Source organism: Pinus tabuliformis, chromosome 3_2 (genome assembly GCF_031772625.1).
Source record: "Pinus tabuliformis cultivar Carrire ecotype Pingquan chromosome 3_2, CPIR1, whole genome shotgun sequence".
In the NCBI taxonomy this organism is placed as follows: Eukaryota; Viridiplantae; Streptophyta; class Pinopsida; order Pinales; family Pinaceae; genus Pinus; species Pinus tabuliformis.
Genome location: NC_142302.1, coordinates 580,450,151 through 580,475,934, shown reverse-complemented (window position 1 = coordinate 580,475,934; position 25,784 = coordinate 580,450,151).

Sequence of the window (25,784 nt, the reverse complement as noted above, 5' to 3'; positions counted from 1 at the left end):
GGCTTCAAGGCTTCATAGTGTACTCATGCACTCAATGGGCCAAGGAGGGAACATGGCGCGTTACTGAAGCCTGAAGGAGATAGCTTCAGGTCTTCAGGGTTTGCTCATGTGCTCAAGGAGGCGCAATACTTTGATTCGAAGAAGTGCACTCAAAGGAAGACTTGGTTTTTTAGGGTGCAATTTGGAACAAGGAAGGGTAAGATGATTTAAGAGTGCACTATGCATTGTTGGAGGGTGCATGGAAAATTTTCGAACAATGAAGTATTCCCAATCAAGCCTTAAGGGTGCACTCATTCGCTCCTTGCCTTAATGGATTTGCTTTGCAACCAAAATTTGTCTAAGTCTGGAAGATAGAACATGGGGCAAACATAATCAGTTTAAACACAAATTCATGTTCAACACATACCAACTCATGGATAAAACTTAGACAAGCTTTAACAATGATAAATAGGCATAGAAAAACCACTTTACATACATTCCCAATTACGACAAACAAAGTGTGTGCAGCTTAGACCAAACCTATTGTTATACAATAAGCGAATGTGTTAAGACTATGAAGTGCATTAAAGATGTTCTAATCAATGCAAAGACACATAAGGATGATTAAGAACACTTGAAACATATTTCATGACTAGAAACAACGCTTGACGAAAAAAGCGACACTAGATGCGACAATGAAGTAGGCTCCAAAATTTGAATGTAGTGAAATTTGGAGGGTGTTGTAGCAGCGACAACAAATCCTTACATAATTATATCTTGTATTGAACTTACAATGGATTGCTTTACTTCTAAATTTTCCATAAGAGTAACAATGACCAAGAAAAATGTTATCAAACCTAAGAGAGTGGGATGATCTTATAAATTTGTTTAATCTTGGAGAAGTTTTAATCCAATGTTGATCAAAAGAGTCAACATCATTTATAGACTCCCTATGATTTTCTTCCATAGGAGGCTTGGAGCTTGTGTCTTCCTTGCTTGAGGATGCACCTGTATACCCAAGACTGGTTTTATCACCTGATGGTATTTGACAACTAAGAATGTTATCCAACATTAGTGATTTGTTTAAGCTCTTGTTAATCTTATCAATTTCAGCCTTCAATATTAAAACTTCCACTTCAACCTTCTTATATTCTTCTTCTTTCTTCTTCATCCGGGTCTTCATCACTTCCTCAATTCTATTTTCTTCTTCAAGATGGACCTTTAAAGAATATTTTCCTCATCATGCTTTTCTAGTAGGATTCCCAATTCTCTATTTTTATTTTCAAGCTTGGAATTTTCTATTTCATTATTCTTCAATTCCTCCTCAAGGTATCCATCTTCTTGTTCAGAATCATAATCTTTTCCTTGTCCTAAAAAAGAATGTATTATCGTATTTGGTTATTCATCATCTGAATCATTGACCTATTCATCATCATGATCATTATCTCCATTTTATTGGGTTATGAAGAGAACTTCTCTTGCATCTAGTTCTTATGTATCACTTTCATCTAAAGAGCTATTGTGTTCTTTGGAATAAATATTTTTCTTGTGGGAGTTTTTTTGTTTTCTCCTTAAATGGACATCTCTTAGCATAATGACCTATTCTTCCACATTTGAAACATTTAAAAGGTAACTTGCTTTTGTGTTTCTCGGTTCCCCTTTCTAGCTTCTTGATGAAATTTGCTTCTTGTACATCTGAATCATTGCCTGAAGCTCCTTCAACCTGGAGTTCTTTGTTTTGTGTGTTCCTCGTGGCTTTAAAAGTTATTTCTCTAGTTGATGGTCCATCTTTTGTATCTTTTCTCATTGCAACTTACTTACTCATAGTACATGAACTTGTCAACTCCATCATAGGATTAGGAGAAATATTTGAAGATGCTTTAATCATATGAAATGTCTTGAGATCACCTCCCTTGAGATACGATGCCAAAGTATCTACCATAGAAGAAATCAAGGACTTGACTAAGATGACATTGGAATGCAAGGTGGTGCTAGGAAAAGAATTTGTAGCTTCTTTCAAGAGGTTTTTGTCTCTTTCCAATAGTGGCTATTAAATATCTTGGGGTTGTAGCCCTTCCAATTTCTAGTTGTAGCAGGTAAACCGAATGTTGTAGCTTCCTTTGCAATATAAATACATTTTTCATATATATTTTGTGTTCCTTTGATGTGATGTTATTGGTTAATTGTTCTGATACTTAAATTGTTGAAATAAATGAAATATTGATTCACCCCCCACTCTTAGTATTTCCAACAAATTTCAAGGTATTGTATCCATTTATGCATTCAAAAATGCAATTTAAAAAATGAAAAATTGTAAACACAAGGAGACACACACACATATATTTAGGCATAATATACAACCATATTAACCATGGATTTATCAAGAACTCAAAGAGATTGAATCTCTTGAGGCGCAACCTCTTTTCAATATTTGCACTCTACAAGAGATTGACATATCAAGAGATTTGATCCCTCTTGACGCTTAGTAGATCCATGGTTGGTTAACGTGGATTGTTAGATTTGAAGTTAACATGGATCTATACTAATAATGTCTTAAAACTTAACTATTACTAGTATAGATTCATCTCAACTTCATATCTACCAAGTGCCAACAAGGATCAAATCTTTCAAGATTCAATTTTCGTTTTCAATGGAAAACTTGAGGAAAAGTTTTCACTTCGAGAGATTTGATTCCTCTCATTACTTGGTAGATCCTTAGTTAAGATGGATTTCTTAATAATATTATTTATATTATATAAATTTCACATCTATATATATAAAATTATTCTCATTTTTAATTTTATTGAAGTTTTGGATATTTTTAGTAGTAGTGAAGATAAAAACTTTAGATATATATCAAAAGTAATTATAACAATTTTTTGTTTTATATTTAATTTAAAAAATATTATAAAATAAAATAATTTTATTGTAAAATAAATTATAAATTTTGTACATATAATATTGATAAGCCATAATTTTATAACAAAACCTATATCTAGTATATACTATTTATTAAATTTAAACAAATATATATAATTTAACGAATTAACATATACGGCCCCACATTAATAAATAAATCACACATTGATTTTTCATCCCTACCCCGAAAATCCAGCAAAACATTTTCTTTTTCCCTTTACTTGTTTCTCGTCTTCTTGCAATTTTCTCTTATTCTTTTCTTTCGTCTGCTTGCAGGCCCCATATAATTATTTTCTTCGTCTGCTTACAGGCCCCATATAATTATTTTCTTCGACGAATTGCAGGCCCCATTCTTTAGAAACACAAAAGTATCACGTGGCAAGTTGGAATGAATTATTAATAATTATGTGAGCTGGATTACTCTATAGAATAATAGAGTTTAGACCTACAACGTGATCAAAGTGCAGCATCCATTTTCTTTTTTGAGCCATATGGTACGTTATTTAAATATTCGCTTTGGGATATTAATTCATTATTATAATTTTATATATATATATATATATATATATATATATATATGTGTTTAGTGAGATGTAATTATTTAATTGAAATTTTTTATATTTGTATATTTATTGTAATGTAGTTATTTAATTGAAATTTTTTATATTTGTATATTTATTTTAATGTAATTATTTAATTTATAAAATACTAAAGAAATATTGGATAAAATATATTATAAGTAATTTAATATTTTTCCTCATTTTATTTTATCAAATATGTTCATTCTTATAATCATTTTTACCTATGGGCTTCACCTCTATGTTTTTATGGTTTCTCTAATATTTACCTCACTTCTACTCTTGTTAGTGGAGGGAAATATTAGAATGAACAAATGAGATGTATCTTTTTTTTTCAATTGTATTTTTTTATTTTTCAATTTATTTTACATTGTAGTTTGCTAAATGGTATTGTAATTTTTTAGTTTTTTAAGAAATATACTAATTTTTATTATTAAGAAAGATAATGATTTGATGATCCATCATATAAGTCAAATATTCCTTGTCACGTGACTTTGTTTTTTCACACACTTGAGATTAGTTGATACAGGTTTTGAAATAACGAGACACAAAGTGGTATTACTACATTTAATAAGTAATTTTTACTAATAAAATTGTTGACACCAAATTTTTAGGGATTAGGAAAATATTGTAAATATTGTAAAGATGAAAATGAGAAGATGAAGAGACATTGGAATATGAATTCAAAGAGTTTCTCAATTGTCTATATCAATAGTTCTTCTTAATAGAAATTCACATTCGTAGAGTTACCAATACTTGATCTGACATGGTATTAGAGCACAGGTCCTAAATTTGGCTCTCTACCCCTATAAATCCTTTGCCTCAGTCCAGTTGTTGTTGCAGTTCTGGTATTGAACCATCACTATCAACTTCTTAAATTTATTTCTTCATTATAGATTCTCGTTCTATGTGCATTGACTCATACTACGAGTTACATTCTCTGCTCTCTGCACATATAATAGTTGTCCCTTTGGATTCTTGTTGGTTGAACTTTGTTGATTCGTTGTTGGTTCATTGATTCATATTATATGCGTTGCGTTGAGTTTTTTTGTTGTCTCTTTATTCTCTACGCATACGTTGGTCAAGGAATAAAAAGCATTGAAGCATTCATCGAATGTATGAACTCTGTGTGGGAATAGAGCATTGTAGGGATGCAGTGCATTGAATCTCATTGAAACTCTTGGTGTGTGCGTTGAGCAAGTCATTGGTTCATTTCCAGTGAAGTAGTGAGCATTATATTGGAGCTGGTATGTGCATTGAACTCTGGCATCTGCATTGAACATAATGCTCTTTGTGTTGAATGTATTGCTCTCCGCATTGAGGTTTGTGCATAACTCATGCGTTGAATGTTTGTTGAATGTATTATATGTTGTTATTTGATGAATATGGTTTGTGCTCTCTATATGCGTTGGGGTTGGTTGATATTATATGCTAGTCTGTGCTACATTGGTTCGTATTATATGATAGTTTGTGCTATTCATATGTGTGGGTTATATGCACATATTGTATGGAAGTATTTACACCTGCACATACTATATTAAATCAGTTTGTTATATAAGTCTATGTATGTTATACTGGATTGGTAATTTTAATAGAAGGACATCAAGAATGTTGTTTGGATAATTATAAAAACAAAAAGACGAGAATAAGACTTTGATTGTTTTGGAAATTGAAAGCTCTTTGAAATTATTATCATTCATAAGAATTGTCAATAAATAGTTCTTTTTTGAAAATGCATTCTCTTATTTTCATAATTGGAGTAGTTCTCAATGGCAAAGAGAACTACCATGAATGATCCAGAAAGATAAATCATACGTTCATTTTCAATGAATTGTGGAAAGGAGTTTGTGAAGAAGAAGATGGAAATCCTCCAGAAAATCCCACTTCAGAAAAAGCACTAGCCATATAAGAGAACAAGAACAATAAGGCTTATGCCTTGATTGTTGCATCAATAAATGAATAGATGAGCTTCCACATTGCACCATTTACAAATGTTTTTATTACTTTAAAGAAGTTGGAAGACTTATATGACTCGCACTTAGAGCTTGAAGTAGTCCAATTAATGATCAAACTCTTTAATCTTGAATTGAACCTTGCCTTGACCTCTAAAATCAGAGCGACCATGCATGATATAGAAGCTGGCAAAGTTAAAATAAATGTTCCTCTCATAAATTTTGTGAAGGAACTATATCCCCCATATTCTAACTATCTTGAATCCTTACAAGCTAGTGTTAAACATAAAGAGATTTCCTTTGACTCTCTTGTGGGGAAGTTTACAGAAAGAGAAATATTTTGGGAAGAAGAAGATATCTACTCAGTCTTCTGAAGAAGTTGTGTGTCATGCACAGAAAAGGAAGAATTAGACACAAGATTCTTCTAGAGAAAGAGGTAGCAGAAGGGGGCGTGGAAAGCAGAATAACAAAGGAAAGGGGCAAACATTACCAAGGAGGAATACCTAATCTTCATTATATACGTTGAAATAGAAATGGACATGATGCTTCCACATGCAATCTCTCTTCGGAAAAAATCAAACAAGAAATAAATGAAGAGAAAGGAAAATCACCAGATCTAGGAAAAGGTAAAGCACCTAAATCCACTCGATATATTGTGGCATATTGTGATATTGTATTAAATGAAGACTTGTTTAATGCTTCACTTGCTTCATCAAAAGATGCATGTTTCTTTATTCAAAATCAACCTCCCATATGACCTTTCAGAAGGACTAATTTGCAGAATTCAATGACAATGTAGATGGATAAAACTACTCTGTAGAAAAATCAAAACTCAAGCCATCCGGACTTGGCACCATCGGGGTCAAATTTTTTGGTCTCCCTGAATTTCTTCTACATGATGTTGTCTACCTCCCAGAGTTGCGAAGAAACTTGCTATCCTTTTTTCACATTCGCCAACAAGGGAACTCCATTAACATGCTTGATGGCAAGGTTGAGGTGAGAAAAGCATCGAACAACTCAATTGTCATGAATGGGATAGAAGAAGAAAGACTCTTGATGATAATAGGAACCTCTGCTCATGTACAAAACCTTGCATACAATTCTTAGTATGATGAAGGTACACTACCATCCAGTCTCTTATGGAATGCTATATTTGGACATTTGAACTATGATAGTCTTCATTTATTGAAGAGAAATGGTGTTACTGGTTTTCCAAGCATTCCTAGAAAACTTAAACAATGTTACGCTTGTATCTTAGGAAAACATAGCAAATAGCCATTTCATGATTATCTTTCCAAAGCATGTAAAAAGCTTGAAGTGATTCATTCTAACTTATGTGGTCCTATGCATGTTCCTTCTCTAAATGGAACTAAATACATGATGGCTTTTATTGATGACTACACCAGAATGTGGTGGGTATATCTATTGAAGAACAAATCTGAAGCATTTGAAACTTTAAAAAGCATTCATGCATGGATTAAAAATAATACAAAATCCCATATTGGCTCTATTTGCACTAATAATAAAAAAGAATACATCAAATTAATTTGAAAACTATATTAATTGGCATGGGATTCAAAATCAAACAATTGTGCCTTATAATCCCCAACATAACAGTGTTGCTGAAAGAATGAACATGATAAACTTAAATATGGTACATTCAATGATGTTTTTAAAAAATGTAAATCTAATGTTTTGGGATGATCCGGTTATATCTACGGTGTATATTAAGAACAAATATCCATCTCATTCTCTAAAAAACAAGATTCACTACGAAATGTGGTATGACTACATTCCTTCGGTGAGGAATCTCATGGTTTTTGGTTTCACCTGTTATGCCTTGATACCTAAGAAACAAAGAAGCAAACATGGTGTAGGGAGTCGAAAGTGTACCTTATTGGGGTACTCGGATACCTCCAAACCATATTCTCTCTATGATGAAGTAAATAAGAAGTTTATACTATCTATATATGTGATTTTTCTTTAATCTTCCAAGAATGACAATGTTGTTGAGCGACAACTTGATCACTTTGACAGATTCATGAATGCAAAATATTTTCAAGAATTTTATAACGATATCCACATCTTGAAGGGGGGATCCCTATCCTGGATTAATCTGTGGAATCTCCCTCTGAAGCACTCTCTCCCCCTCACGAAGCTTCAACCATTGATCAAGAAGACACTTTGAGTGATGTGATTAAGAGAATTGGAAGGAAAAATATTGATTCAACCTCATCTCAGTCAACTGAACAACCTAGGCCATATAAGAAAGTCCCTCCAAAATGGCTCACTAAGACACTTGAAAGTGTTCATCCTGATGAGGTTGGAAAGACAAGAACAAGAATTTCTATTAGACAAAATGGAGGTGATGCAAATGATTCTGATACATTTGTTGATATGGATGTTTCTTATGATTGTGAGTTAAATTTGTCTATAGATTTTGAAGCAACTTCTTTCAAAGAAGTTGCTTCTCATGATGAATGGAAAGAAGAAATGTAGAAAGAGTATGATGCTCTAATGAATAATGGAACCTGTTAGCTGGTGGACCCTCCATTGGGAACCAAACTGATTGGCTACAAGTGGGTCTTAAAGAACAAGCATAAAGAAGATGGCTCACTTGACAAGCATGATGAAAGGATCATGGACAAAGGTTTTGCACAAAAAGAAGGGGTCGATGATGAGGATACTTTTTCTCCCATAGAAAAATGGGCTAACATTCAGACTCTCTTTGCCTTACATCTCAGAATGGATGGAAAGTCCATCAAATGGATGTAAAAACCACCTTCTTGAATGGAGATCTAAAATAAAATGTTTTTATGTCCCAACCCGAAGGGTTTATTGTGAAGGGATGCAGGCTTATCAAATCCTTGTATGGCCTCAAACAAGCACCACGAACCTAGTATGAAAAATTGACTGAGCATATTCTAAAACTAAATTTCAAACACTATGATGTTAATGATGCAACTTTATTTGTCAAGAAATTTTGAAATTTTGTTGTATATCTTGTGGTGTATGTAGATGCTCCACTGATGATAGGGAAAATTGAGAATTACATTGCATCCATGCAGAAATAATTGAGGAAAGGTTTTGAGATGACAAATTTGAAGATGCAACAAATTACAAACAACTTGAAGTTAGTCTTAACTACCTCACTACTACTAGACTAGGAATTTCATTTGTTGTTGGAATCCTCTCCAGGCTTATGCAAAAGCCTTGTGAGGGCCATTGGTCTACTGCAAAAAGAGTTCTCAGGTACTTGAAGGTAACTCAATACTTTGGACTCAAATATACATAGGTGGATGACCTTAGCTTGATTAGATACTCTGATTTAAACTTTGATGGAGATAAATAAATGGAGTATCTACTTCAGGTTATGTTATGAGTCTTGGATCAGGAGTTGTCTCTTCGAGGTCAGACAAATAATCAGTTCCAACATATTCCATAACAGAGGAAGAATATGTGGTACTTGTAGAAGCAATGAAGGAAATTGTGTGGCTCGGGAAAATTCTTAAATATTTGCAGGAGAAACAATTGCATTCATCTCCTCTTTTGAATGAAAATACTTTTGTAATAATATTGGCCAAGAATCCAAAGTTCCATGATTGAACCAAGCATGTCAATACAAAGTATCATTTGATTTGACATCATGTTGAGGCCAATGGTAATCACCTATGCCATTTTTCTACAAACAAGCAGATTGTAGACATCTTCACCAAAGTGCTTGGGAGATAAAAGTTTCAAAGATTCAAAATTATGCTTGGACTCACCAACGTCCCTTTAGATTAAGGGGAGAATGTTGATGCCTAATGTTTAGGGATTGGGAAAATATTGTAAATACGAAAACGAGATGTGAAGATACATTGGAAATTGATTCCAAGAGTTTGCCTCTCCAATGTATATATCAATGGTTCTTCTTAATATAAATTCACATACATGGAGTTACCAAAACTTGGCCTGGAAAAAATAAAAGGGATGACACAGTCAAAGTTAGTGCCCCATTTTGGATCTACCTATAAAATAATGTTCTTTTTAACATCCCCATTTTTGTTCTTAGATGAAATTGTATGTTATTATTGCTCGAGTTCACATGTAAATGCTAAACTACCTAAAATCATGAACAAAATGTATGTATTTCTTTGTTAATTAAAAATTCTAAGTAACTGACTATGTGAGAATTGACATGGACCATGATATCTCAAGTCTAAAATGGTGAAGGGATTGTGGAAAATCTTTCCTAATAAAGCCTTGTCATGGAATTCAAATTTGAAACTAATCCTTTTATCTCTTTCCTAATAACTCATTTAGTGTGAAATGACTAGGTAAATGGAATAGTCTCCCTCATCGTTATGGAATATGGTGTGATAGTTTAAATGGTGCTCCAAAATTCAATGGAGGTAATGGGCTAAAAACATTCCTTGCAATTTGAGGTTGGCCCATCGGTTTGATTGGAATGTTAAGGAAAAAAATGGGGCTATATAACAATACACAAAATTGAATTTGGAAAATTATAGAATGGGAAGTGACTCGCAAATGTAAATGTGTGTGGCCCAGTCGTTTAGGGGGGGATTTGGCAATACATAGAGAGACCAGAGGCACACGAGTTCATGTAAGAATAGATTCATTGGTAGAATGCTACCATTCTCTAGTGGGGAGCTTGCTAGGGTGTTTTGAGTGAACATACTATGTTTAGGTGCCCAAATATGCTCAAAAAAGTGCAATTTATAGATTAGATGAATATGCATGTGTTTTAAGCTCTCTAAAAATGAATTTTTCATACCAAAGATTGGTAGGGAAGCTCTAGAACCTAACTAAGCAAAGGGGTTCACAAATTGATGCGTGTTGGGCCAACATCATAAGTAATGGGAGAGGAAATCATCGAGGGGCTGTGGAGTAGTGAAGGGATTATGTATTGCTATACTGGCTAATTGAGATGCATCTAGGATTTGTGAAAAATCCAATCGAAGAATCTAGAGGAGACCTATAATTATTTTTTCAGTGAAGGAGAGTTTCCTTCACATACCCCATTAAATTAGGTGTGAGTGGTTTTCCCCCTGTGGTATCATGGCGTAGCTAAGGGGTGGCTAGTTGTAGAAATATTATGTGTTGTTGAGCCTTTGGTTGGATGAAAAAGGTTCCTTCTCATATTGGTTGTCAACTTCTTTGAATTTATTACTCCAAAATCATAAATGTGGTATAATTATGAATTTTATACTTATGGTTATGTGTAATTTCAATTATTTCCATATGTTTTGTATGCATAAATTTAATAAGTTTCATGAGCATATTACTCAGAGTAAAATCTCAATCAATTACTATTATTGATGGCATAATTATAATAAGTTTCTTAAGTAAGAATGTAAAGCACGAAATAAAAAGGAAAATTCTATAACTCAGCCTCTTGGGCAAATTTAATTGTTGGCTCATAGTGGAAGACTACCAATGGATCTCAAATGTGAAGTTTGGGCTTGGACCAGTCATACAAAGAAGTTTCAGGCATACTGCTCAAAGGAAAGTTGTCCACATGGAGTTAGAAATTTGAATCCAAGAGTGAAATCCTAAATTTTTATGGTGAAGATTAGATAGGGGAAGTCTTCACAAAACATTTGAGTTAAATTATTAAAATATTCTATGAGGAATATATGAAATTTATAAACTATATGAAGGGATGAATTTAAGGCCTTATAACCTTCTAAATATACTATTTACTATGAATGCCCTTGTGGGGGTAGTTGTGGTATTCATACAATTGGAACCTATTTTACATAAGTTAGCCATGAAAATGAATTTGATAATACGATATGACCATTGATGAATCTTGCAAACTAATATAACCCTTATGAGCATGAGCAATTGTTAATTATGGTTAAACATGATTGAGTTTACAAGCATGTTCACTAGGGTTGGGCATGATTGACTAAGGATGACCTTTGATCTAGCACCCATATTCTATTATGGAGGATGCAATTCATAAATGTCACATTGAAACATAACCCTAAAGGAATGTTGCAAGGTGACATAACCCTAAGTGAATGTCACAATGTGATATATACATTTAAGAATGATGCAATTCGACATAATAGAATGAAGACGTATGTTGCAACACCACACAACCATCAAGGAATGTATTTATTTAACATAAGTTATCCTCGAAAATATTGCATCACATTGGGACTTTAATTTAGGGTTATGTCACTTGTGGCATTCCTTTAAGGCTATGTTTTAGTGCAACGTTTATGAATTACATCTCTACTAGAATATGGGTGTCAAACTAAAATTCGTCCATAGTCAATGATTCATAAACATCTCGTTGAATTAACTATGGTTGACCATATTAATTATGGTTGATCACGCTGATCATATTTACCCATGGTTTACTATGGTAATGTCACATTGCACATTCATCTTGGTCGAATAAAGTGAAATTGCTACATTTCACAATGGTTGTAGTACATTCAACATATATCTTCATTATGTTGAATTGCCTCATTCCTAAATGGTTACATCAAATTGTAACATTCATTTAGGGTTAATGAATGTCACAAGCTAATATTCATTTAGAGTTAATGAATGCAAGCTAAAATATTGTTAACCAAGGATGCCACATATGATTATGAGTAGTTGATTTTTAATGAATTACTACATTCCTCAATGATTATGTTACATTACAAAATTCTTCTATGGATAAGTTGCATTGAATTTGTTTGGGTGTGGTTTACTATCATTTACTATTGTTTACAATAATGTACTTGGTTAACTATCATTCCTATATTGACATTCACAAAATAATATATTTTTTAATTATTATATTGACATTCTCAAATTAATATATTTTTTAATTATTATATTACATTAGCCATGTTCACTATAAGCATACATAATAAGAATAACATTTTAATTAATAATATAATTTTTTTCCTTAATCTAATTTTATCATTTAAATTACATGCAACTCATTTGTTTTGTTTTATTAATTTTTAGAAATTAAAAATAAACAATTGTATTGTTTTCAAATGATTGAATCTTTTGTCTTGCATGATTAATAATAATTTCTTAATAAAGCTAGCTAAAAAGGGATGAAATAACCATGAAACTCCATATTGCATAAAAAATTAATAGTTTTATTTTTTCTATTTTACTTGATAGTTTACCCTTACCATTCGTTTTTACAACGATACGTTTTTAAAAAGAAAAACGTTATATGTTTTTCATTATAGTACAATTATTTTTTTAAATAACAATACATTTTATTAAATAATTTTGAAAAAAATTATTTCAAAATTATAATCGAATTAAACTATATATTAGAATTATCTTATTTTCATAACTTCAAAATATATTGTTAAATAATATATTTTACTAAATTATATATATATTTTATTTAATATAATAATTATTTTGTAAAATTTGTTTGATATTTTTTTTATAAATTGGTAAACCAAACTAAATTTAGATTTTTATTTCTAAATAGATAAACTATATGAAATAATATATAATTAATCTAGTCATATAAAATAAATGATTGGTAAAATTTCTATAGACATCAATCCATAATAAACATGGAAACACTTATTTCATCATACATCTCAAGTTGCTAGTAGCAAAAAAATCATAAAAATTAACTAAATTATAACTTTATTTAAAATTATTATATTATTATTTCCCATAGGGGCAAACCATTTAGCCATCGCCATGATATAAAGTGTTATGTAACCAATGAGATTCAAGGATTAAATCCATGTGGGTCAAGCCAATAAACAAAATATTATTATTATTATTGACAAAAAGAATTAATATATGAGTTAAAACATATATACATTTTAAAAAGACATTTAACAAGATTCTTAAGCATGAAGATTCACCCCCACTTTATCGTGGAGCTTCTTAATATGTAAATAGGATTTGTTACGATACTATGGAATATCAATACTACATGCCCAAAAAAACTAGAACTTGTTTCCAATGAAACTTATTACCTACCATAAAAATATTCCAAAATTTACAATAAATTAAAAATAGCATCCTCAGTTTCAAGGGTGAGGCTCTACGGCTCAGAGGGCTTTTGACGCATAAGAGTTTTTAGTGGCTCGATGACTAGTTCGGGGAGTTTGCACCCCTATCCACTCCTCCTTCTCTCAATAGAGATTCTTTTAACTCATTGGTTGCAAATGCGTTGAGGTTTTAGAAGGCAAAGTCTTCTTGTTTTGTTAAGAAATTGGAGGAAATCCCAAATGTGGAGGTATTTGCACTGCAATCAACAACTAAAGCTCTGCAATTGGTCGAGTGTGGCCTTATCAACTATTTCATGGGGATCTAGCCCTCCCCTCATTTTGTGAGGTTGTGGGAACCCATGATTAAGGATTTCAACTCTTCAACTCTTTATGAAAAAATGGTTTTTTACTTTCTTCTTCAAAAACAAGGAAAATCAAGAGCTAATCATCAAAAGCGGGTCTTATTTCATGGGGGGTCAAGGGTTATATCTGGATTGATGGAGTCTATACTTTAACTCAGAAATTGATGTTCCAACTGTAGTTCCATTATGGGTGAAACTCCCTTTTTTTCCTTGCATTGTTAGAATGATACCACTTTTAGAAGTAATGACAATGCCCTTGGAAAGTATATTGATAATGTCGAGCCACAAGAGGGGCTTTTCTCCTGCACCAAGATCTATTTGGAAGTGGATCTGGATATGGGACTTCCAACATCGATAAATCTCAATCTAAATAGTTGGTCCCATACCAAGAGGTAGACTATGATCAACTTCCATTTGAATGCAAAAAATGTCATGAATAAGGGCACTATACAAGAAGTTGAAAAAAGAAAAAAGAGGAGCAACAAAAATAAGGGAAGGAAGGAGAACAATAACCACATAAAAAAAAAGAGGCTCAATTAAACAACTGCACAAGCATCCAAGACAACCATATCAGACTAGGAATAAAGGGAAAGGACCAACATGTCGCAAGAAAACCAATCTTGGAAGCATAGAAGGAAGCAACAAAGGGAAGAAAGAGAATAGTAACAACTATGAGGCATTAATAGTGCATTTAATAAGTAGGTAGTTTTTACTATTAAAATAAAAGGGATGACACGGTCAATGTTAAGTACCTCATTTTGGATTTGCCTACAATCTAAGGTTCTTTGTAATGTCACAGTTTTCATCTCTAGTTAAAAATATATCTAATTATCTTATTGTTGCATTAGTTCACATGTAAACTTTGAACTGTCTAAAATCATGAACAAAATGTATGTATTTTTTGGTTAATTAAAACTGCAAGTAACTAACTAAGAATGATAGCATTAACATGGACCATGATACCACGAATGGGAAATAATGAGGGGGTTGTAGGAAATTTATCTTGGTAAAGCATTGCCATGAAATTCAAATTCAAAACTGATATTTTTTCCCTCTTGCCTAAGAAATCATTCATAATGAAATGACGAGGTAGATGGAACAACATTAGGGGAATTTCCCACTACCCTTCCATTGCATTCCTCGGCAACCCTCTGCTTTCCTCTCATGGTCTACCCCCCTCTACTCCGGTATCATTTCCCCTATCGGGCAGTTTCAGAAATGTCGCCCCCCTATCGGACTCCTTCCCCTCTGGACATGATCTAAATCCCTCTAACCCTAACCCTACTTACCCTACCCACAATGGACCTCAGCAGGGCACCACTGACGCGAAACATAGGCCCGGGAAATGATAGAAGTGTGTAAAATCAAGATCACAGGATGTCGTCATTAGCTTGGAGGAAGACATTCAGCGGGGAGAAGCCATGGACAACGCCCAACGAGTCCTAGTGGGCAGAGTCCAAGGCAGGAACTACACGGCGGCACAGTTAAAACAATGGTGGCAGAAATTTGGGGGCAGCACCTGGCCGAGTTACCATTTGTACAAACCTTCGTCAGCGACTAGTTCTCTCTGCGATTTTCTTGGGCCGACAATACGAACTGGGTCTTCTCATCATTTTGGCATTTAGAGTAGGCCGCTGTGCTGCTAAGGAGATGGAGTCCCCTTTTCGATCCAGAGAAGGAACAGTTTGGGGTTGGGCCTCTATGGGTTCACCTCCCCTGCCTGCCGCTACAATTATGGTCTAAGGACATATTTAGACGCATTGGGAACTCACTCGGCACCTACTTGGAATTTGACAAGTCATACCTCTCCACAGGAATCATGGCTTACGCAAGGATCTTAGTTCATATAGACATCCGTGAAGGTCTACAGGAGCAAGTTACTCTGCATTGGAGGAATTTCACACGAACTCAGATCTTGGATTATTAGGGGGTACCATTTAGGTGCAGGCGCTGCCACAAAGTGGGTCATCTCTTTAAGGACTGAACTCTAATTGGGAAAGCGAGGAATGGGAACAAGGGAGAGACAATTCCTACAAAAATCCACAGGTAATAGCAAGGCACAACCCTTCGCATGAAGCAGCAGAATACACTGCCCTTGAAGCAGCAGAGCATTCCCTGGCCTTGGAGACCTCGAAGAAGGCAGAAAAGCATCATATCGGCCACCCTCTCCTCCTCTGAATAGGTCAAGGGCAGATGCTAAAGCTGCGCTATCTTCGAGTATGTCCTCCTCTAAACCCTGCTCTGTACAGTTCTCTCATTTATCAGATTTCATGGATGTCTCTATGGGGTCTCAACAGAGCTCTGGTTTTTTATCATCCCCCCCCCCCCCCCCATTACCCTTGCTTGCCCTCTACAACCCCCGCCTCCTACATTCTCCTATACCCCCCCATCCTTCCGGAGGCTATTACATCTACATCCTCAAACTCTGATCATGGAAATCTTCCCAAAAAATACCAACTTCATTCCCTTTCTAGATCACGGGCCCTAGACTCCATAGGCATTGGCCTAGTATCTACCCCCATCCCTCCGAAACCTCCCAGAGGTCGACCATCCTCCCTCTCCAAAGCCAAGTAGCAGGCAGGGAAGGAGATTGTAACGGGGCATCAACTCACTATAGATTGAGTACTTAGAGCATAGAATACCCTAGACTTGCCCCCCCCATGAAGATTCTCTCTTTCAATTGCCGAGGGATGGATAGCCCTGAGGAAAAACTAGCCCTGCGAAGACTACTTAAGTTTGAACTCATCGATGTTGTTTTCCTACAAGAAACCCTCGGACTTGCTGATGCCATATCTCACATCCTTGAATCCATGCTTCCTGGGTGGTCCTTTCAAGCCATTGATGTTAATGGTCGTTCTGGAGGCATAGGCTTGGGCTACAACCCTCTCTCTATCAAGTTGTGTAACATTTGGGGCGGCATTGGATACTTAGGGGCTGACATCTTCTCATCTGACTTGGACACAAACTTTAGGCTATTAAATGTATATGGGCCTTGTCATCACCAAGAAATATTTTGGGAATGTTTTTTGACCTCCAACATCCTACATCATGACAACATTATCCTGGGTGGAGACCTTAACTTTTCTATGGGGTTCTCAGATTCTTGGGGTCATCATGCCTAGGTCGATCCCCTCACTGCCTTCTTTGAACATATCCTGGAGAACCATAACTTTATTGATATCCCCTCTACTAAGATTCTTCCTACATGGAGAAACAGAAGGATTGGAGAGGATAGTCTTGCGAGAAGGCTTGATCGTTTCCTCATCAAGGAACAATTACAGGAGTTAGGCCTCATCTTCAAACAGTGGGTTGGATCAAGTGGAATATCTGAGCACCTGCCGATTTTTCTTGACATTAGGGGAGGAACAAGTAAACCCAGAGCCCCTTTTAAATTCAAAACCACCTGGTTGAAGGATGCCTCCTATATTCGAGTGGTATCAGACATCTAGAAGGCCCACCCCCCTGGTGCAGGAGGAACATAACAGAAGGTTTTGTTAGCGACTTGAAAGAGCTGAAAAGACTATCTAAAATTTGGGCACACAATAAGAGAGAATAGGAAGCACAAACCCTTAGCGAAATCGAATCAGAAATTGTTTCTCTGGAGGACGAGCAAGGAGGGGGGTTTTCATATCTAGAGATCAAAAGGATGAGCTCACTAAGTTAATATCAAAAAGGGGGAAAATACTTAAAGATTGATAAGAAACTCGGAGACTAAGAAGCAGAGAAATTTGGTTGATGGAGGGAGATGACAACACCAAATTTTTTCACAAATTTGCCAATGGGTGCAAGGCAATCAACACCATTTGGCAACTGACAAATGAGCAAGGGGAGGAAGTGCATACCTTCCAACAACTAGCCTCACTGGCATCATCCCAATTCAAGCAGATCTATCAAGCTGCCCCCAACAACACCCTTGTTGAGGTCATCAGAGTGGCACAACTCTTCCCTAGGTTTGTAGATCAGGAGAATGTTATGGATCTGAACAGGGAAGTCACCTTAGGGGAACATGAGGCCACTCTTAAATGGTTTAAGTGAGACAAGAGTCCTGGACCTGATGGCTGGTCGGTGGAGTTTTACACAACCTTTTTTGAAATTCTTGGAGACGACATACTCAAGGTCATTGAAGATTGTAGGACATCGGGTCGTATGCATGGGGCCATCAATACCACCTTCATCGCCCTCATTCCCAAATCGGACAATACGACCTCTTTTGATCACTTTCATCCCATCTCCCTTTGCAACTGCATTTATAAAATCATTGCAAAAATCATAGCAAACCGACTCCGCCCCATCCTCTCCACCCACATCTCCTCATAACAATTTGCTTTCCTTCAAGACCATTAGATTCATGAAGTAGTTGGTACTGCACAGGAAGTGATGCACTCTATCCAGACAAAGATGATCAAAGGTATGATCATCAAGGCTGACCTCTCAAAGGATTTTGATTGGGTAAGCTGGCTATACCTCTGAATGCTCCTAACTCACTTGGTTTCCCATATGAGTTTATAAAATGGATCATGTGTTGCATCACAAACATATCCTTTAGTGTTTTGGTAAATGGAGCAGCTTCACTTTTCTTTCACTCTGAAAGAGGCCTCAGGAAAGGGTGCCCCCTGTCCCCTTTGTTTTTTCTGCTGGTCATGGAGGGACTCAGTAGAATTATTAATGATATACATCTCAGAGGCAGACTCATGGGTATCAGGATTACTAATAGCTGCATTATTACTCATTTACGCTTTGTGGACGATGTGTTGATATTCCTAAATGTTGGCATTAGGGACCTGACTACCCTTCAAAACACCATCTCCCTCTTCCAATCCGCAACTAGTATGGTTATAAAAAACTCTAAATCCACCATCACTGCTTCTGATTACACCCCTCATGAGGTCCATTTTTCTCTCCACCATTTCCGTTTTTCCCTACTTCAGTTGGAGGATGGACTAAGGTATCTAGGCTACAGGCTAAAGCCCCATGGCTACAAAATAGCTGGCTGGACATGGCTAATATCTAAGCTAGAAAGAAGACTCAATATTTGGTACCATAATTATCTATCCAGGGCTGGAAGACTAGTCCTTATCAAAGCAGTTCTTGAAGCCACACCGGTGTATTGGACGTCCCTAGCCTGGATACCCAGAGGAATCCTCACTAGATTTCAAAATATCTATTGTAGGTTCCTCTGGAAAGGTAATCAATCTGGGAGGATATTTTCATGGGAAAAATGGGATCTTCTTACTCTCCCTAAGAAATGGGGAGGTTGGGGAATAAAAAAAATTGGATGACTTCTCATCTTCTCTGGCGGCCAAGCTACGATGGCAGCTAATCTCAACCAATAGCCTTTGGACTAAGGTGGCTACTTCCAAGTACATTTCACCCCTTAACCTGATGAACTAGCTTAGACAAACAAGCTGGAATAAAACTGAAATCTCAAACATTTGGAAAGCAGTGCTAAATTCACTACCCCTCATCCGAGATGGACTCACTTGGAGAATTCAAGATGGTGCATCTGTCACATCATATTGGACCCATGGATTGGGTGTGGTAATGCCCACGTCCTCCTTGATGAACTTAAGCTCCACCTTTCCAACTCAGGCATCACTCACATCCACCACATTGCTAATATGGAGCGATCCACTTTTCTTCATCAGGACAAGAAATCAGTTGGTAGATTGCATATCCCACAATAGTGGCATCAATAGTGGACAGACTACACAGCAACCTTATCAGAATCTCACATCAAAATAATTGAGGGGGAGAACGAAATCATATGGCCGCATGCAAAAAATGGGCGGTACTCTCCCAAAGAGGGTTACCTCTATTTAGCTAGCAACCATAGACCACAACCTATATATATGTGGTGGAAAGGCTTGTGGAAACTCAAAGCTCCGCCAAGAAGTAGAGTATTTATGTCGTCAATTTTAAAAAAAAAGAACCCCACAGGAGACAATCTGTTCAAGAGAGCAATGCACGGGCCTTTTTGGTGCAGCTTATGTAAGGACATCACAAAATCAGTGGACCACCTTTTCCTCTCCTACCCTATCACCATTGATCTCTGGGTATCTGTTCTCCTGGACATCCCTACTCAGTGCACATGGCGGGGACAGACTGCCAGAGATGCTTGGACCACATGGTGGTCATTTGCAGCCCTGGCTAAGGCCAGGAACCTTCCCCTCCTCATCTGCTGGGAAATATGGATCGCTTGAAAACGTCTCATCTTTAAGGATACAGCTCCTCATTGGCCCACCATCTCCGCTCGACTTCAGGCAGACTATAAAAACATTTTTGATGACGATGATAACATTTCTGATGACTACGCAGAATTAGAGTTTGTGCATAGTATATGTATGTACGTGGAGTTTGATCAGAACACAGAGTAGTGTGAGGATGAAGGATCGTGTTTGATCGCTTGAATTCATTTGAAGGATCATAGTTGAGGTTTAGGAGTGACAGTGATTAAAGTATGTGGAGTAAGTCCTAGAGGGAGTTGTGTTGCAGAACAACCAAAGACCAGAAAGCTTGGAGAAACCCGAAACCACAGAAGAACCTTGAGAAACCATGTAAAAACGGAGTAAAGAGAAGGACAAAGAAATGAAGCGACGATGCACAAGAGCTGTTGGATATGTAACATCAACGAACGAGGTTGAAGGTGATGGATGACCAAGATTATGTCGCGCAACATAAATTAAAATAGATGAACAGTGGAGATTAAACCCAAGTGCTAGCGGGATAGAGGAGTGGTTTCCTTAGGCAAAAGTGGTTTTCACGCTGCATCAAAACCATAAGTGGTAAGTGAAAAAAAGACCCGATAAGGTTTATGAACCATATCTTAATTCAGTTGAAGTCCAGAGGTGATCAGACCGTCCATTGAATCTATGATCAGACGGATATCGTGTGCTAAGAAAGTGCGAAGGAATATTTGAAAAACTGACCCAAGGAGAGTTTATGCAGTGGGGTTAAATCTTGTTGATATCCGGTGATCAGGACTGTCTGTTGGTGCACTGATCGGACAGATGTCGCGTATAGAAGTTGTGCATAGGTTAATACGCTGAGTGGACCTGATATGGTTATGTACATGAGTTAAATTTGTTTGAGTTCGGGAATATGAATGCAGATCACACGACATTCGTTGATCTGGTGGAGTGAAATCAACGGTGGAGGTTGAACACTATAAAGTAAGCACCGGAAAATGTGAAAAGGTCGTGGAAAAGCTTAAAGGTAAGGCTTACATGTGTTTTTGGAGTGTTTCTATTACGAGGGTTATAATAGAAATAAAGTGGATTAATGAATTTGGGTTAAGTTGAGTTTAACCAAAGTCTTAGACCATGGTATGATTAAGAGCAAGTGGATAGGTGGAAATTAACCAGAATTTTAAGTAATAAGGTTTAAGAATTAACTAAAGTTTATGAAGGTTGAGTAAAGTTCCGCTCAAAGGTTAATGAAGGTTTAGACTATTAAATAGTCAAATATAATGTTTCCGCATGAGGTTTAATTAAGAAGCCTAAAGCCTTAATTTGTGAAGGTTTGAGTAGGCAGGGAAATTGTAATTCCTAGGACATAATATATTATGCAATTTATATGCATACTGTGGGTTGAGTCAGCTTAGGCTGGCATCAAATTTGGTATTAGAGCAGAATGGTGGTTGAAACAATTGATATCAGAACAAAATAAGGAAATTATGTGTTATGTTTTAAAGATGTGTATGCAGGCAAGAGGAGATCAGGTTATTTGAATCTGATAAGTAGAAGGCATGACATAAGATGAGAGTAAGTGATCCTCTTAAGAAGAGGCTGCAGAAGCATAAAGAAAGCACATTGATGTTTGTTTTCTTGAGGAAATGGAGATTCACTCAAATGTGAAGAATGGATGGAGACTGCTTGTGAAGCCATACAGGTATTGTTTTATTTAACTCTGGTTTGAGTTTTGCAGGTTAAAGACAAAGTAAAGATTGATAGAAGCAGACAAACAAAGAAATATATATAAATGTTCTAAAGAACAAACTGAATGAAAGACTGGGAAAACAAGTAGCAGTGAACATGAAGAATCTGACTGAAGGTTGGACAGAGAGGATAAGAGTGTTCTCAGAAGGAAGCTGAACAACAAGCTTTTGAAATCTTGGAATGATCTTTGGTTTGAATATCATTTATATGCATGTAATAGTAATTAGTGAATCATCTCAACAAGAAGATCACAACTTGAAGAGCAATGATGAAGTAAGCCAGTAAAGGTTTCTGAGAGAGAGTAGCAGAACCTAGTATTTTAAATGTCTTTGAAATACAAGAGGACAGTTGTGTTCTCAAAAATGCAGATGATTTGAAGTCTAGAGTCTGGAGTGCTCATATGGTTCCAGAGGAGAGAACGAGAGAGATGCCAAAATACTGAGCTTAAAGGAGAGAAGCTTAGTGAGGTATCATGCAGCAGGGAGGACTTGTTGTTGTAGAGACTTGTGCAACTCATAGTAAGTGAAGAAATCATAAAGATGGAGAAGAAGATGACTATTGATAGTCATAGCATAGGTTCTGAGAAAAGCCACAAAGTGAAGAAATAGAATGCCAAGACAATTGAGAAGAGAATGAGTCAAGAGGAAATTGACAAGGAGATTGCTGAGTTAAAAGAACAACTCAATATATTGAGGATGATACTAGAGGAGAATCAAAGATTAGGCTGGGTCTTGAAGAAAAAGCCAATGAAGTGGTCTAAGTTATAGAGAAGGCTACAACAAAGGCAAGTGAAGTGGCTGATGGAAAAACTTAGAGAAGTTGAGTTAGAAATGGAAGTTTCCATTTGTGAACCAGAACAGGGTGAGGTTCTAGGTGAAGATGAAGACTTGAAGACTGAAACTTCAAGTGAGACCAAAAGGTCACATGGTTTAAAATCTGATAATTTGTGTATGTTTGCAGGTGAACCATGTAAAGAAGGACAATTTGTTGATATTGTCATAAGGGAGGAAGAAGACAGACAAAATCTAAATTATGTTCTTAAAGAAGATGAGATAGACAGGTCTGATGTAAATGCCTGTAAACAATTGGGGAAAAGTTTTACTTTTCAACATGTTGCAAGGACTGAAGGTAGAGGAAGTTTGACTCATGATGATGGCCAAAAGCAAGAAGAAATAGAGAAGGATATCAAGAAACCAAGTGGAGGGCTTGAAGAGGCTGAAGAGAAGACCATCGAAATATTTCTGAGTCACGTAAAGGCTTTGGAACAACAGAAAGACTTTAGTAAAACATTGATGTTTGAAGTTGTTACAAGACAAGAACAATTTCTTTTAAAACGAGATGAAATTTAGTCTAAAGAGCTTATATGTGAAGCAACAGTTGAGACTGTTGAACTCTGTAATTTTCAAATTGATAATTTAAGTATAAATGTAGGAATCATAAGCAATGATCAAGTACTTATGAAGTGTAACAGAGAAATTGAATTGCTGGAGTATTTGCTGGAAAATTCAGAGTATGATAGTATGATTGCAGAGGAAGGAGTTCATTACAGTGGACAAGAGCAAGAAGACATCATTAGAGCAGATGGTGTGGAGGAGAGACTAGCTGACAGTCTCATAAATTCTTTTGAGAATTTAAATCAACATACTGATGTGCTGATAGAGGAGGAGAAATCAGAGCAGCATACTGATGTGTTGCCAAAGGAAGAAGAGGCACTGAGGCCTTATGACTTTTATTTTAATAATTTTTTTATGAGTGCAGGTTTAGTTGCAGATGCTGGAGAAATTTTGGCACAGATGAGCAGCCAAATAAAAATGGAAGAGGAGGATTTCGTGGAAAAGTTTAATCCATGGAACAAATATGCTCAATTGCTGGAAAGAACGCTGGAAAGACAGGATTCAATGCAGAAAGAGACAAACATGAAAGAGGGTAAGGATGAAAGGGCGACAGTAAGAATCCGACAAATTCAAAGAGAAGATGAAGAACAATAGTTTGAAGATTTAGTGGACAGTAGCAACAACCTGAAACAAAGAGAAAGAAGTAGTAGAGATAGCAATAAGTGGCAGAGTATGGACCAGCCCAAGGATATGCTGGAAACAAAGATTGAAGAATTATGCCAATTCATGATGAAGAAGACTATATGGAGGAGATTGATAGCAGCAAGAAGTGTGATCAATCAGAATTTGAACCTAATTGACAAAGAGTGGAAGATGAACCAGAATACAACAGACATATAGCAACAACAAAGGTGAAGAGCTCTCAGACAACTACAAACTAAAGTTTGGGACCTGGAGGTTTTCTATCAACATGTGAAGACACATGATCAGGAGATCATGAATCTTTTCTACCTTGGGAGTCTGATGCAAGAGCATTCAGCTCAAGAAAAATCATTGTATTTTATTAGACATAGGGGGTCTTGTGTTTTAAGGAAGTTGGTTTCCTAGGTGTTAAATTAATGTAATTATTTAGGCTTTTGAGTGATTTTAATGAAAATAGGAATTAATTAAGTATTGTGAGGCATATTTGTAAATGTTATCGAATGTTGGAGAACATGAGAGATTTAAGATAGTTGAAAGATTTGGGAATCAGTTGTAAATCCTAGAATAAGAGTTGGTTTCATGATTTGAGGAACTAGGGAGGATCCTTAGGGATAAAGAAGAGATTTTAGGATTTTGTTGAGAAGGTTATGGATCTAAACCAGGAATTGGTTATAGAATCCTTTTGTATAAATGTAAGCCTAAAATCCATAGAAAGGGGTTAGATGGTTAGCTAGTTAGGAATCAGAGGTTTGATTATAAGCCTATGAGCAGGTAGAAAACAAAGGCCACTGATTAGAAAATCAAGCCAGAGAGACAGAGAGTCTCATTATGTAATCATTTGTTTTATCTATATATATATATATATATATTTATATAATTATATAGTATATATATATATATATATATATTATATATATATATATATATATATATATATATATAGATATATATATATATATAGATATATATATATATATATTTTATATTATATATATATATATATATATATATATATATCTATTTATATATATCTATATATATATATAGATAGATACAGAGATTCAATTGTTGAATTGTTTGAGGGTGTGTATTGATAAATCAAAGGGTAAATTGTGTGTGAATTAGATTTTCTACATAGTATATGTATGCAGGTGGAGTTTGAGTAGAACACAAAGTAGTGTGAGGATGAAGGATCGTGTTGGATCACTTGAATCAATTTGAAGGATCACAGTTGAGGTTTAGGACTGACAGTGATTAAAGTATGTAGAGTAAGTCCTAGAGGGAGTTGTGTTGCAAAACAACCAAAGGCCAGAAAGCCTGGAGAAGCCCAAAACCAAAGAAGAACCTTGAGAAACCACGTTAAAAAAGAGTAAAGAGAAGGACAAAGAAATGAAGCGACAATGCGCAAGAGCCGTTGGATCTATAAGATCAATGAACGAGGTTGAAGGCGATGGGTGACCAAGATTAAGTCGCACAACATAAAGTAAATGAAATGAATGGTAGAGATTAAACCCAAGTGCTAGCAGAATAGAGGAGCGGTTTCCTTAGGCAGAAGTGGTTTTTGTGCGAGATCAAAACCGTAAGTGGTAAGTGAAAAATGGACCCGATAAAGTTTATGAACCATATCTTAATCCAGTTGAAGTCTAGAGGTGATCGGACCATCCGTTGAATTCGTGATTGAACGGATATTACATGCTAAGCAAGCAGGGAGGAATCTTTGAAAAATGGATGTGAAGAGAGTTTATGCAGCGGGTTTAAAAACCTGTTGAGATCTGGTGATCAGGATCGTCCGTTGGTGGTCTGATCGGATGGATATCACATGGAGAAGGTGTGCACAGGTTAATACATTGAGCGGACCTGATATGGTTATGGACGTGAGTTAAATTTGTTTGAGTTCCAGAAGATGAATGGAGATGGCGCGACAACCATTGATCTGGTGGAGTGAAATCAATGGTGGAGGTTGAACGCGATAAAGGTAAGCATCGAATGTGCAAAGGCAGTGGAAAAGCAGAGTATTTCTATATACGAGGGTTATA